Source organism: Schistocerca cancellata, chromosome 10 (assembly GCF_023864275.1).
Source record: "Schistocerca cancellata isolate TAMUIC-IGC-003103 chromosome 10, iqSchCanc2.1, whole genome shotgun sequence".
NCBI classification, from domain to species: Eukaryota; Metazoa; Arthropoda; class Insecta; order Orthoptera; family Acrididae; genus Schistocerca; species Schistocerca cancellata.
Genome location: NC_064635.1, coordinates 130,996,280 through 131,009,139, shown reverse-complemented (window position 1 = coordinate 131,009,139; position 12,860 = coordinate 130,996,280). Strand labels below are relative to the sequence as shown.

Sequence of the window (12,860 nt, the reverse complement as noted above, 5' to 3'; positions counted from 1 at the left end):
CTTCACTCAGCAATGTCTCTAATTCTGCATCTTCGAAAACGTTCTCTCTTCCACCACTCTGCTGGTCTACGATGTTAAAGTCGCCTTTCTTTAAGCATTGAAACCACTCACGACACATTCTTTCACTAATAGCATCCTTACCATACGTACTTGAGAGCATTTGATGAGACTCAGCCACTGTTTTCTTCATACTGAAACAAAACAGTAATCCTCCTCGCAAATGACGAGAATTAGGCTCATAAACTGACACTTTCAATCAAGAACAACTTTATGATGCAGACACAAATCAACTTATGTTTGAATGAGGTTACGCTGACCAAGGTCCAAGCTAACTGCCTGACATCTGTGATCTTTTCCTTTCAACCGCTACTTGCTGTTGTTCCCACCTATCGGCAAACGGCAGAAGCGAAGTTATACACCTTGTATTATATAAAAAAGGTTATCTGAATTCCTTAATAAGTTTACCACCAATGTAACTGGAACTGGTAACTGTCTGGGAAGTAGAAATGTTTGACTCAATTTCATACATCATAATCTATGGTTTAAATGGTTCAAATGGCTCTGAGCACTATGGGACTAAACATCTGTGGTCATCAGTCCCCTAGAACTTAGAACTACTTAAACCTAACTAACCTAAGGACATCACACACATCCATGCCCGAGGCAGGATTCGAACCTGCGACCGTAGCAGTCGCGCGGGTCCGGACTGAGCGCCTAGAACCGCTAGACCACCGTGGCCGGCCATAATCTATGTTTTTGGAAGCCTGCAACAGTCCTTCATTACTTAAAGAATGAAATACTGCATCAGTTCTGGAGTTTTTCAAGCTTAGCATGACATCTTTTGAGAATTTAAACACATTCCCAAGTGCCAACATTTACACAGGTATTGTGTGTGGTGTTGCATTTGTGCTGTTATCCGTCTCTTTCACTGAAGTCTTTTTGAGATTGTACGGTTGGCCTACTGTACCACCTCCAACATGCAGAAAAATACACACACACACACACACACACACACACACACACACACACACACACACACAGTGTGTCTGTGAAACAAAAAGTACTTAGTAAATATTTGCACTTGATAATGGGAATAAATTCTCAAAATGTGTCTTGCTAAGCATGAAAAAATATGTAACTAGTGCAAACAGAAAACATTTGAGCAAAGCATAGAGAGAAAATGAGTGAACTAGCACTACAAATGACCAAACAACGAAACACACGAGATATGAATTAAACGCAAAGGTGCCACAATGATCACAACAATCATGAAGTTGTGCATGCCAGTGGAGAGGGTTTGGAAATGGTTGGGACTGTTCATGATACTTTTATTCAAACAAACCTACTGAATCCCATAAGCCATCACCTTGAGTAGAGCTTGGCAGCAACTGGAGATAGAACATGAATTGCTCCAACTTTTACCAAATTAGCTCTTTTGAGTAAAGTGCCCTAGTACCAAGAAACTTAACTACATAATATTTGAAAATATTACTTGAAGGCCAATGCAATGCCAACATCATTTTTTGTCAATTATATCAGATTTTACTTCACTATCATTTCTTCATAAAGCATACATCGTGGGCAAATTATAAACATGTAAACACAAAATTGGATGCTAATTAACATTGCGATCATATAAAATTTGATGGGAGCAATAAAAAATGTAATAGACAGCAGCAAAATGTTAGTTACAGAAATGTAAAAGCTGGGTTGCACTGCAGTGATGTAATATACATCAAAGTGGTTTTGTGTGTATTAAAATGGTTTTATTTGTGTGTTACAACATGTGAAACATAGGTTTAATTTCTATTTATATTTCGTGTCAAGCACCTGAGCAACAAAACAGCCTGCCAGTAGCATCTTCGATGCAGCTGCCAGAAATGCTATGCCAGCCACCACCACAGCTTACGTGACAACCAGCTATCACAACAAGATTCTGGATCCTGTCCTGTCTCTAGTGTCACATATCTGACTCCATTGTCTTAGTTAAAATTCAATAGTACATATTAAAGTGACTGAAGGACTTGTATTCATCATGTAGTATGTCATGTTGAAACAGTTCACTTCCTAGTCAGTAAAATCTCTGAAAATTTACTATAAAGCATTCTCAGAAAGTAAACTCAATCATCCATGCTACATACATATCAAATAAAGGGAATTATCTTTACCCTTGCAATGAAATAATGAACCTGCAAAAACAAACTGCATTTTTTCTTCTTCAATCACAGAATTACTGCACCTCAAAGTCAGGAAGAAGTTATTGTTCTGAGCACAATCATAACGCAAAAATCAAATCTTCAGAAATCCAGTCATCGGGTTGCAGATGGCATATTAAAACAACTGATGTTACAATTGTGCTTTCTGCTGGATTCTTATTACCACACTGAATCAGTGAATATTGTTATATGTATCAAATATCTGGAGAGTGGCATACTGGAGATAAAAAAGATCTTATAAACATTGGTTGAAATCTTTATTTGTAACACAAAGGCTAACACTTCTGATCATCATTAATACTAATTGACAAGTTTTAATTATAATTATTTTAAAAGCAGTTTCCAATATCTCTAACTATATGAGGAAATGAAATGATGAAAGCTCTGAATTTAACAAATATGAAATCTAACAAGCTTTTCAATAACTGTAACATGTATTATTTTACAGTGACATTTGTGTCCCGACAAAAATAAATGCAACTTGATGCATCACCAATTACACGGAACCATGCACAACATTTAAAGAAAAATATCTCTCTCAAATGACAAATATAAGCTACAGAAATTGAAAGCCAATACATTAGTAATGAATTCTATATAAGCACAAACACAAGTGCCCGTTCATTACAGGTAACACACAGACATCTCTCAAAATAGGGAATACTTTCTGGTACCACTAACTAACTCTCACAGAGATGTTGATAAATGCACTGTAAACAGTGAACATAACAAATTTTCTACTACAGAAAACTGTTGCAAAATAAACTGAGAAAACATCACAGTGCGTACAAACATGAACGTATGATCAGCTTTCTTCAATACTGTTGTTTTTAATAAACAGACTTTGCACAACATATGCTACAAAAGTCCAAAATATGATTCAATTCAACTGGCATTATAATAATTCAAGTTCACAACATTTATAACAAAAGCAATTTTCCATCTATCTGATGAAATATGCTGACTTACGTGAGTCCACAAACAACTTCATAAAAAAAAAAATTCAGACTAATAAAATCTGTTTCAAGACGTACTGTATATACACACATACATAAAAAAAATGATCGAACCCGGAAAGAAAGCTGTCTATACACTTTACTTAAATCCTTTATGAACATCGTATATTGTAGCATAAAAGATACACCAATTAAAAAGAAAACTTTTAAATGCATTGATATCAATATGTTTCTTTGGTACTCATTATTTTCAAATAGAATGTGCAACAAGCTACTTGCAGCCAGTAAGCAATAACATTTTTGTACTTCTGTTAACACATCAATTAAAATTAAAGTCATCTCTTAGAATGTAAAACTGTATGTTTACACTAACAAACAGTATATATTTAACAGCAGCATATGCACATTTTCCCTCCAGTAAAAAATTCAGAGTATCAAAGAAACAAACACATTTAAAGCAGCATACTTTGAGAAAAAAAAGCTTTCTTTCAAGTCCTTCCATTTCTGCTTATGGTACAGACCAAGTGTGCCTTGTATTATGTAACTGTCCCACATATGAAACATTTGCCAGAAGGGCAGACGTATGAAATTAAAATATGACTTCCTTTTTAAGGCAACAGGCATGTGCCTTCAGTAAGCAACCAAAAGTCAGTTGCAGCCTGTTCTAAATGAGTGATTTAAAAAAGGCCAAAAAAACAAGGCAAACCTTCAAACCAGCAGCTGTAAAATAGTCTCGTAAATGTCTTTTTGAGGTTTGAAAAGCACACTTAACTGACATTAACATCAAGTCTCCAACATGATTACAACCAACTGGTTTGAGGGTCATTATAATGAAAACATTACAACATTCCACAGTGAACAGAAAAGAAATATATTAATGAACTCCAGGAATATAATGAAAAGAAACTGAAAGACAGTTAATGAACTGAAATACTGAGAAATAAATAAATAAATAATGTACCAGCCATTTACAGAATAAGTAGAGATTTGAATTTAAAGGTTTTTTTTACATAATTCAATATACATGCAGTTTCTCCAGCACTTTGGCAGCAAACAACTTTGGGCAAAAGAATTCACTTTACAGTTGTCATACGAGGCTAATCTGTTCCACAGCAAAAGTAAGTAATAAGTAGGAACGGCATGCATCACATGAGAGATGTAATGACTGAAGATGTGATGTATATTCCTGGGATGAAGAATACTTTATAACTTATCTCTACAAACAGTGACAGTATCTTGAATTTTTATAGCAAAATATCATCACAGATTGTAGGGCTGTAGCCAGAAAATAGAAGAAACACACAAGTTCTCTCCACTCTCACACACACAGGATTTTTCAGCACCTGTAAAACACAATTAAGGAGGTGCATTAAATCTGGAAAAAAGAGCATAAAATATTAAAAACACACACAAATATTCATCAATTACAGAATAGTGTTGTTAATATATAAATTTTATGCAGGCAGTATACCACAGCTTGTCAGTATTTTAAAAGTACCTAGAGCGGCTGTTAACTTAATTCAAACTTCCCATCATCCTCCGGTATCATAAAATTATTTACAACATCCCATTCAGTGGCAGTTTACTCTACATCAAATAAAATGAATCCATCATGCATCACAAGCAACTTGCACCATGATTCGGAGTACATGTTAAACTGTAAGTCCATTTGTAACCAGGAGCATAAGTCAGTTCAGTTCAAAGGCTGGAGGAAGGCAATGTCATATTACCTGTAATAGAACTGCATCTGGTGAAGCACTGCAGTGTTAAAATCAATCTTGTGTTTCAAGACAGGTTTACCTTCACTTTTGTGGTCGAGAAGGGATTGAGAGTTGTATAGCCTACCCCTCATTTTATTCAATTTGAGCATTGAGGAAGAAGTAAATGAAACCATGGAGAGATGTGGAAGAGAGTTAAAGATCAGGAAGGAAAACAATCAACTTCTTGATTTGCTGATGACATTTTAATTCTGTCAAAGATAGCAAAGTACTTGGAAGAGCAGATGAACATACTAGACTGTGTCTTAAAAACAAGTTGTCAGAACAAGGGTAATGGAATGTAGTTGAGTTAAATCAGATGAGGGTGTTGAAATTAAATTATGATATGAGTCACTAAAAGTAGTCTATGACTTCTTATTTGGGTAGCGAAATAACTGTGGATGGCCAAAACGGAGAGGATCTAAAATGCAGACTAGCTTACATGAAGTAACACCAAATACAGATTGAAGTATGAGGAATTCTTTTCTGAAGCGATTTGTGTGGAGTGTAGCCTCGTACAGAACAGAAATGAAATTTGGATGATAAACAGTTCAGATTTAAAAGAATAGAAACTTCTAAAATGCATTACAGAAGAAAGTTGAAAATTAAATGGGTAGGTCAAATAACTAAAGAGGCTGTACAGAAAAAAATTGGGGGACGGAGGGAGGGGAGAGAGATTTGTGGCAAACTTGACTAAAAAAGGGGCCAGTTGGTAGGACACATCCTGATGCATCAAGGAATCATCAATTTGGTAACTGAGGGAAGCCTGGGAGTTAACACTGACATGGAGACCATCAGACCTGTTAATCACTGATTCTGATGAGTCTCCAGTGTGTTCTACAGACACCTGTCCTGAGTAGACGGCTAGTGGCTCTTCATGCAACGGCCCCTAGTTTCTGTGAAAACTAATGTTGAAGTTTTATAGATACATCCTATCCCCACAATGTCAGTCATGTTTAGACAAAACAAGTGTAGCGCAATGGCTAAGGTTCATGGCATCCTGCGGATCAACCGATCGAGTGATGTTTGCTTTTACAGACATGTAAAAATTTTCCAAATAAATAAATAAAATAATTCAAAATGCTCCCAAATTGTGAAGACAAATAGATAAATAACTTTGAGTGAACATTCCATAAAAATACATTCTTCAATTCTACATCAATTTAGTGACCTGCTTTCACAGGAATGGTCAAATGTGTGTGGCTTATATTGAAGTTTACCGAAGAAATAACAATAGTTCTGAATTGAAATGAACTGCATTTTCTGGTACCGACTCTGAAAAATTCATGTGCACCTTTCATGAAAGCTACAGTCTTGCAGGCACATGAATTTTTCAGAATCGGTACCAGAATCTGTGTTTCCGCAGCTTCTATAACAAATACCATCCATAATTCTGTTCTAACACAAGAAGTGGTAACAAGTAAGATGATTGTGTAATCTACTCCATAACAAACAGAACATGTATTATTCAACAAAGTTGGCTGTAATAGTTGATTTGTTAATGAAATTATTACTGTGAATATGACTACTTTTGAACAGTTTTGCATGACATATACTATTTAATGATATTCTGTAAAAACTGAAGAAAAAAGTGTACATGCAAGGTTTGAACCCATACCACTGACATCATAGCTGTGAACCTTAACCACTGCACTACACTCACTTGGTCAAAACTTTCAGGTATTGGAGGTACAATTATTTCAAGATTTATTTTCTTAAAAATTAGAGGCTGTAGCATGGAAAGCCACTAGAAGTGTACTCATGACAGATCCCTCTACAACATACCTAAGACTCATTGAAACCAGTGATTAACAGGTCTGATGGCCCCCATGTCAATTCCAAAACTAAGCACAGCATGTGTGACAGGCATGCTGCAAGTGTCCCAAGCACTAGCTCCACTCTTCTTCCTCCATTCACATGTTTTCACTTCTTTTTGGATCTGAAACCCTATGAAATGACCTCTGCATTGTGGTGCCATCATGTGGATGTTCCTCAAAAATTTCGGTGTTCTCAAAGACAACCCCCACTTATCCAAATCCACTGCACTGACACGTGACATCTTGTTATGCTAGCAGTACATTTTCCAAAAAATATGTCAGAGGTTTTGACCAATAGTGACCGAGAAGCTTTTGAATGAACCATCTGATGATTCAGGTTCTGGAGGAGACATTTTTTAAAGCAAACAGTGATTTTGCTTCTGATTTAGACTCTGGCACAAAAACAACATTATTTCAACATTACCATTCCACTGTTCTACATTACTGTGCTTGATATATCAGCTATGTAAGTTATATAGAAGATGTTTTACTGTTGAAAAATCTTCAGATGAGGAATTATAATGGACCACATCTGATGAAAAACCATTGTTACCTGAATTCGAAGAAGAAAGTGAATCTATGACAGAAGTGGATGACAACAGCAGTCCTTTCAATATTTTTTCAACTTTTCTTACTGAAGCAACAATAGATCACATCAAGGCAGAAACAAACAAATATGCGAAATCCATTACAGAAAAATGAGAAGTTCAAAAAACATGAAACCCACAAGCATTTGGTGCACACTGACTGGGGGTATAAACTTCAAGAAATGTATTTTACTCTTTGTTGTTCTAAGCCATGCGTGTCTCGTAAAGAAAAACAAAATATGTGCTTACTGGTCTACAAATAACTGTTTCCACACCTTTTGCAGATTCAGTTCTGACTGGAAATAGATTCTTTGCTATTCTCTAGTGTCTGTATGTATCTACAACTACATGTAAATGACATTGCATAAGATCAGACCTTTCCAGAATCATTTGCTTTCACAGTTTCCAGCAGTGCTGTCACCTGAGGAAGATCTTATCAATGATGAAGGTGTGTGTAGATTCAGAGGAAGTTATTTTCCACGTGTGTGGTGATTTAAAGACAAGATATGTTTTACACAATGAACTGTACATGGTTAAAGGCCAGTTAAACAGCTCACGTTCACTGCCCCGACTGGCTACCTCAACAAGGGACAGGGACAGATACTACGGTTCACCAGATTTTTTTATTTTCTGTGGGAGAATAAATCCAAGGCTGTGGGAACGTATGTGTCGGATCAGAGATTTCCTAAACAAGGCATAGCCAACAAAGCTAGAGAAAGATGACTGTATATTAATGGGGGAGAAACATTTGTTGTGCCTGAAGTGGAGGGACAATAGAGTCTTTCTATGATTGTCAAGTCTTCACGAGATGACGCGAACAGAAGTGAACCCAAAAGACAAAGAACCTGACCTGATACCATTCAAGGCTACAATCTTGACAAGACTTGTGTAAACAAGAATGGTCAACTCATTTCACTACCTTTTCAAGAAATGGCAAATGACATGGTGAAAAATTATTTTCCAACCTTCTTTATAATGGTGGAGTGAAGACTCGTGTCATACTGAAAACCACAAAATAATCAGGACAAATTTTCTTCTGCAACTAAGTTTGAAGTTTGCAAAGAAATGAAGCATACATCAAAACACTGCTACTCCCCTAGATGTATGTAGCAACAGATTTCTAGAAAAGCATTTTGCTGATAGAATTCCTTCCATGGAAAAGAAGAAAGAGAATGCAAAGTTTGCACAGGAAAAGCATAACTGTTCACAGGAAAGTTATCAAGTAAACAAACAGTACTATGCTGCCCTGACTAAAGTTACACGATACATACCAGAGTATTTAAAACTGTACCATACAATGACAAATTCTTGTTAATTGCAGTAATAAGAATCCCCACAGATTTTTTCATAAACATGTACTGAAATTTAAATAAAATTTGTGTGCTAGATTTGTAGTAAATTATTTTGTAATTATAATATAAAAGAAGTAGTAAATTATTTTGTAATTATAATATAAAAGAAGCTTTCTAAGTTTAAAAAAAATTATCCAAATTTGTACGTAACATTATGAGAATGAATTGTTAAGCACTTTTAAGATATGCAAAAAGGCTTGGGATTCTGTGACATGCATGCTGAAAAGAACCAGGACTCAAAATGCCTACTGCACCAATGCCAATTGAAAGTTAGTTCACATTTAACCCTGGCCAATGCAAAATTCCACTGCACCAACCTCTGTTGAACAAGGCAGTTAGTTAATCACAGTTAAAGTTGATGGAGGTTGGAGGCTAGTTTAGGTTATCATGGCTAGAATGAAGTAAAAGCGTACCATAATAAGGTGGTGCTGCGTTTTGATGTTTTAGATGGCACAGAAGACGAAGAAATATTATATCTTGACCATGTAAATCACCACTCCCTGGTGTACTTGTGGAAAGGGGAAATCCTTTTGCAGATTACAGGGACAGGAAATTTGAAGCAACATTTTGTCTTTCAAAGGAAACAGTACGGTGATTATTATGCCAAATCAGCGAGAGCTTGCCAATGAACAGACTTCTAAAGACATTGAGTGCACAAGCATCTGGTGCATTTAATATAGCTATTGGTGGTAGTGCTAACATACATAGTACAACATACAGAATTATCAGTGACGTATTGGGGATCATTGCAGCGAAGTCTCCACAATACATAAAGTTTTGTCCTCCAGCAGAATTACACTTTGAGATGGATGGTTTCAGAGTACTTGATGGATTTCCTGGAGTCATTGGTACTGTGGACTGTACTCACAGAAGGATTCAGTCTATTATGAGGTATAATGTGGAACTTTTCCTACAGTAGGAGATCTTATTTGTCATTTAACTGCCAAACTGTCAACGACCACAATTTAATAATATGGAACACTGTTGTTTTGTGGCCTGTTGTAAGACTGTGTTACTGTATTTGACGACACCTCAAGTTTCTCCCTAACACTACACTCATCCATTTTTTTGCATTCTAAATTATTTACATTACAGCTGGCCAGCTCTAAAAGGACATTGGTTTCAAATTTTGAGAAATTCAGCATCTGTTAGTTGCACTTCATAGTGCAGTAACAATACCAAAGTTATGATAAACTGAAAAGTGTGACTAAGTACCAAGGAGGTTTTATAGGTAAGTACCACAGACTACAATTATTATTATCTGAGCATGTACAGTGGGCACATTCCTTTTTCTAACCTGCATTAGTGCAGTGCTGAGAAAACTTAATCACAATTAAGATTTAAATGTGATGACATAACTGGAGGACATCTTGCTTTTTAATTGACATTGGTGCAGTTAGCCCAAAGTGTTAAAACTTCCTGGGAGAGGGGGGGGACTAAGGTTCTAATACAGAAAGCAGACAAATGGATGTAGGTTGCTGTAGTTATATAGAGATGATGAGGTTGGCACAGGACAGACTACAGTGGAGAGCTGCATCAACATCAGTTGGACTTATGACCAAAACATAATCACGATATTTTACTATTTACAGTGACTACCCAAATGGTTAGCATCGCTGTTTTTGGTGTAGAAGAACCTGTATTTGATTCCCAGTACCACCTCCAAATTTTTTCTAAGCTAGGGAGGACTAATGGGGGTCCACTCAGACTCATGAGGCCAAATGAAGAGCTGCTTCAATAAAAAAAAAAGTGGGGTGGGGGCCCTCCATCAGAATTCATCTACTGGCAATATTAACTGAAGGGATCGATGACATGCTAATCGTGTGTCCCACGGTCATTAGGTAGCTCCTCATACTGCCTCGCAGGAAACTATGAGCCAGTTTTTAGGCCTAAGATCTCATCTGTGAATGGTGTCTGTGTGTCTTATCAATAGTATAATGGATTTTACTACTGACAGCAACAATGCACGATTGTTTTTATTTATTTTTTATGGCACAGTTGAAACACTGTCATGCAAGCAATGTCAATTTTCAAAATTTTATGATATCTGAAGATGATCAGAAGATCAAAACTGGTAGTAAATAAAGAATTATCGCAACAGCAGCTCTTTGCAGTTTTAAAACAAAGCATTTGCAAACAAATTATTAAAAATTACACCAGGGGACTGCAGAGGGCAGACAGCAGAGGATGGTAGTCAGGTAGAGTGTGTAAAGAGAAGGAAGATTAGTGTACGGAGTACTAGCTCAAGTGAGGAAAGGACGGAGAAGGAAATTGACCATGCCCTTTTCAAAGTAACTGTCCTGGAATTTGCTTTAAGTGATTTACGGACATCACTCAAAACCTAAAGATGGCTGGCCAGAACTAAGCTGTCCACTGTGCCACCTCACTCAGTGTGTGTGTGTGTGTGTGTGTGTGTGTGTGTAGCAGGGACAAGATGGGGCAGGGGAGGGAGGGGGTGGGGTGCAGAGGAGAAGGTAGAACACGCCCGAGTAGGATAGGCAGTGGAAGAGTAGATTTCGAGAAGCACGAATACAGAATGGAACAGAATAAGAGGAAGAATCTAGAGATTATGGGCATAGATTAATGGAGTGAAGTGAGAGACCTAGGGACAGATGTGGAGGTGGGTATGGGATAGGTGCTAGCAAATGAGAACACAAAGGGACTGCAGTGTCAAAGAATTGTAATGATTCCCGTTGATGCAGCTCATTTGGGGAAGGATCTATGTGGCACGGGTTGTGAAGCAGCCATCTAATGCTAGCAGCATTTACAAAACATTCGCAATTTGATTTCCGCATCAAATCTTTAGCTTTCTACATAATCCTCTGTCTTTATCAGGGATGACTGACTGTCAATGAAATTAATACAGACAAAAAGGGACAAAATTTCATGCATGCTCTTCAAAACACTCGGCAAGAAGCTGGCCACTATTAGAGACAATGGAAAATCTTTGGCCACTCTGTCAGTCATTTCATAAAAATTACCGTCAGAAGAAATAAGTGGTGGTCAAAGCACAACAGAACAACTTCATATTTTTAGGAGGAGAGTTGTCTGTCAACAGGTTCAATGTGTCCTCCATGGAAGTTTTGTAAACAGACAACATCCAGGCTGACAAAAATATTGTTTGGGCAAACTGATTTTCCCAATTTTTTCAATGAACATCCAAGACATTTTAATACAATTTTTGCAATGGCCATCTGTGGGAGTTATAAGCCTGGTTAGAAATTTGACTAACCTTTAGCTGGGAGAAACCAATAGCACTAAGAATAGGTTGCAACCTACGACCATCTCCATCGATTTTTGCTGGACTGTAAAGCTGGAGAGGTCTAGCAGCTTCATTTCAAGAGTTCTTCACAACATCGTTAAGTAAACCAGAATTCCTCAGCATCTTTGTAGTGATGGTAAGATGTTCCTGACAAAGACAAAGCCGAATTTTGCCTGAAGCTTCATATTTCATCCAGATTTAGACACACATTGTCATCGCAAAAAATTTCGAGCTCTTATCATTGGTGTACTGTGCTTAACAGTATTTTATGCCATTAGACTGTTAACATCGCTTTTTACTACAGTCTGTCAATGGCCATTTGTTCAAGAGGACAGTCTGCTGGTGACTGTTCCCACACAAGGCTGTGCGGAAGTTACAGCAGATCTGATATATGACACAACTTGTTTCACATATCTCTGGCAGGGTAGGATACATCTATGATTAGAATGTAAGAGACTTAACAATTATTTCGGTCTCTTATCGGCTGTCGACCACTCAACACCTCACTACACTGCGACCATTTATCTTTACTCAATCCATAATTAAAATTGAATTACTACAATATAGAGTAACAGTATGTAAAAAATAATAAATTCGAAACAAACAGATTTTTGTAACTGCAAAATCCAGCCATAATGAAGTCAAGGGAATGTAAGTATTTTAACGCAGATTACACACAACACAAAAAATCTGAGAAAATTAGAAGCGAGAAATGCCATCTATATCATTGGAGTGAATTTGGCTGGATCTATATTCACATACTAGAGGCCAGTGTGGACTGCATACTGGAGGTTCTTAGTACCATTGTCAACTACTCCATGTCCTACTCTATTTGAGTATCAATCAAACAATGGAAAATCCAGGATGGAATGTAACAATATGAGAGAAGGAAAGTTGCTACTCACCATAAAGT

General features: G+C 36.9%; 2 protein-coding genes across 2 annotated transcripts in view; one reads left to right on the top strand and one right to left on the bottom strand.

Annotated features, from left to right (window-relative positions):
- The window catches only part of LOC126106356 (speckle-type POZ protein-like), a 497,553-nt gene that overhangs the window by 329,308 nt on the left and 155,385 nt on the right, over positions 1 to 12,860 (top strand). The gene's annotated exons all lie outside the window — the stretch shown is intronic.
- LOC126106358 (serine/threonine-protein phosphatase PP1-beta catalytic subunit) overlaps positions 2,459 to 12,860 on the bottom strand; it is a 78,242-nt gene continuing 67,840 nt past the window's right edge. Inside the window, exon 8 of the mRNA XM_049912610.1 lies at positions 2,459 to 4,515. The gene's annotated coding sequence lies outside the window, so the exon portion shown is untranslated. The remainder of the gene's footprint in view (positions 4,516 to 12,860) is intronic.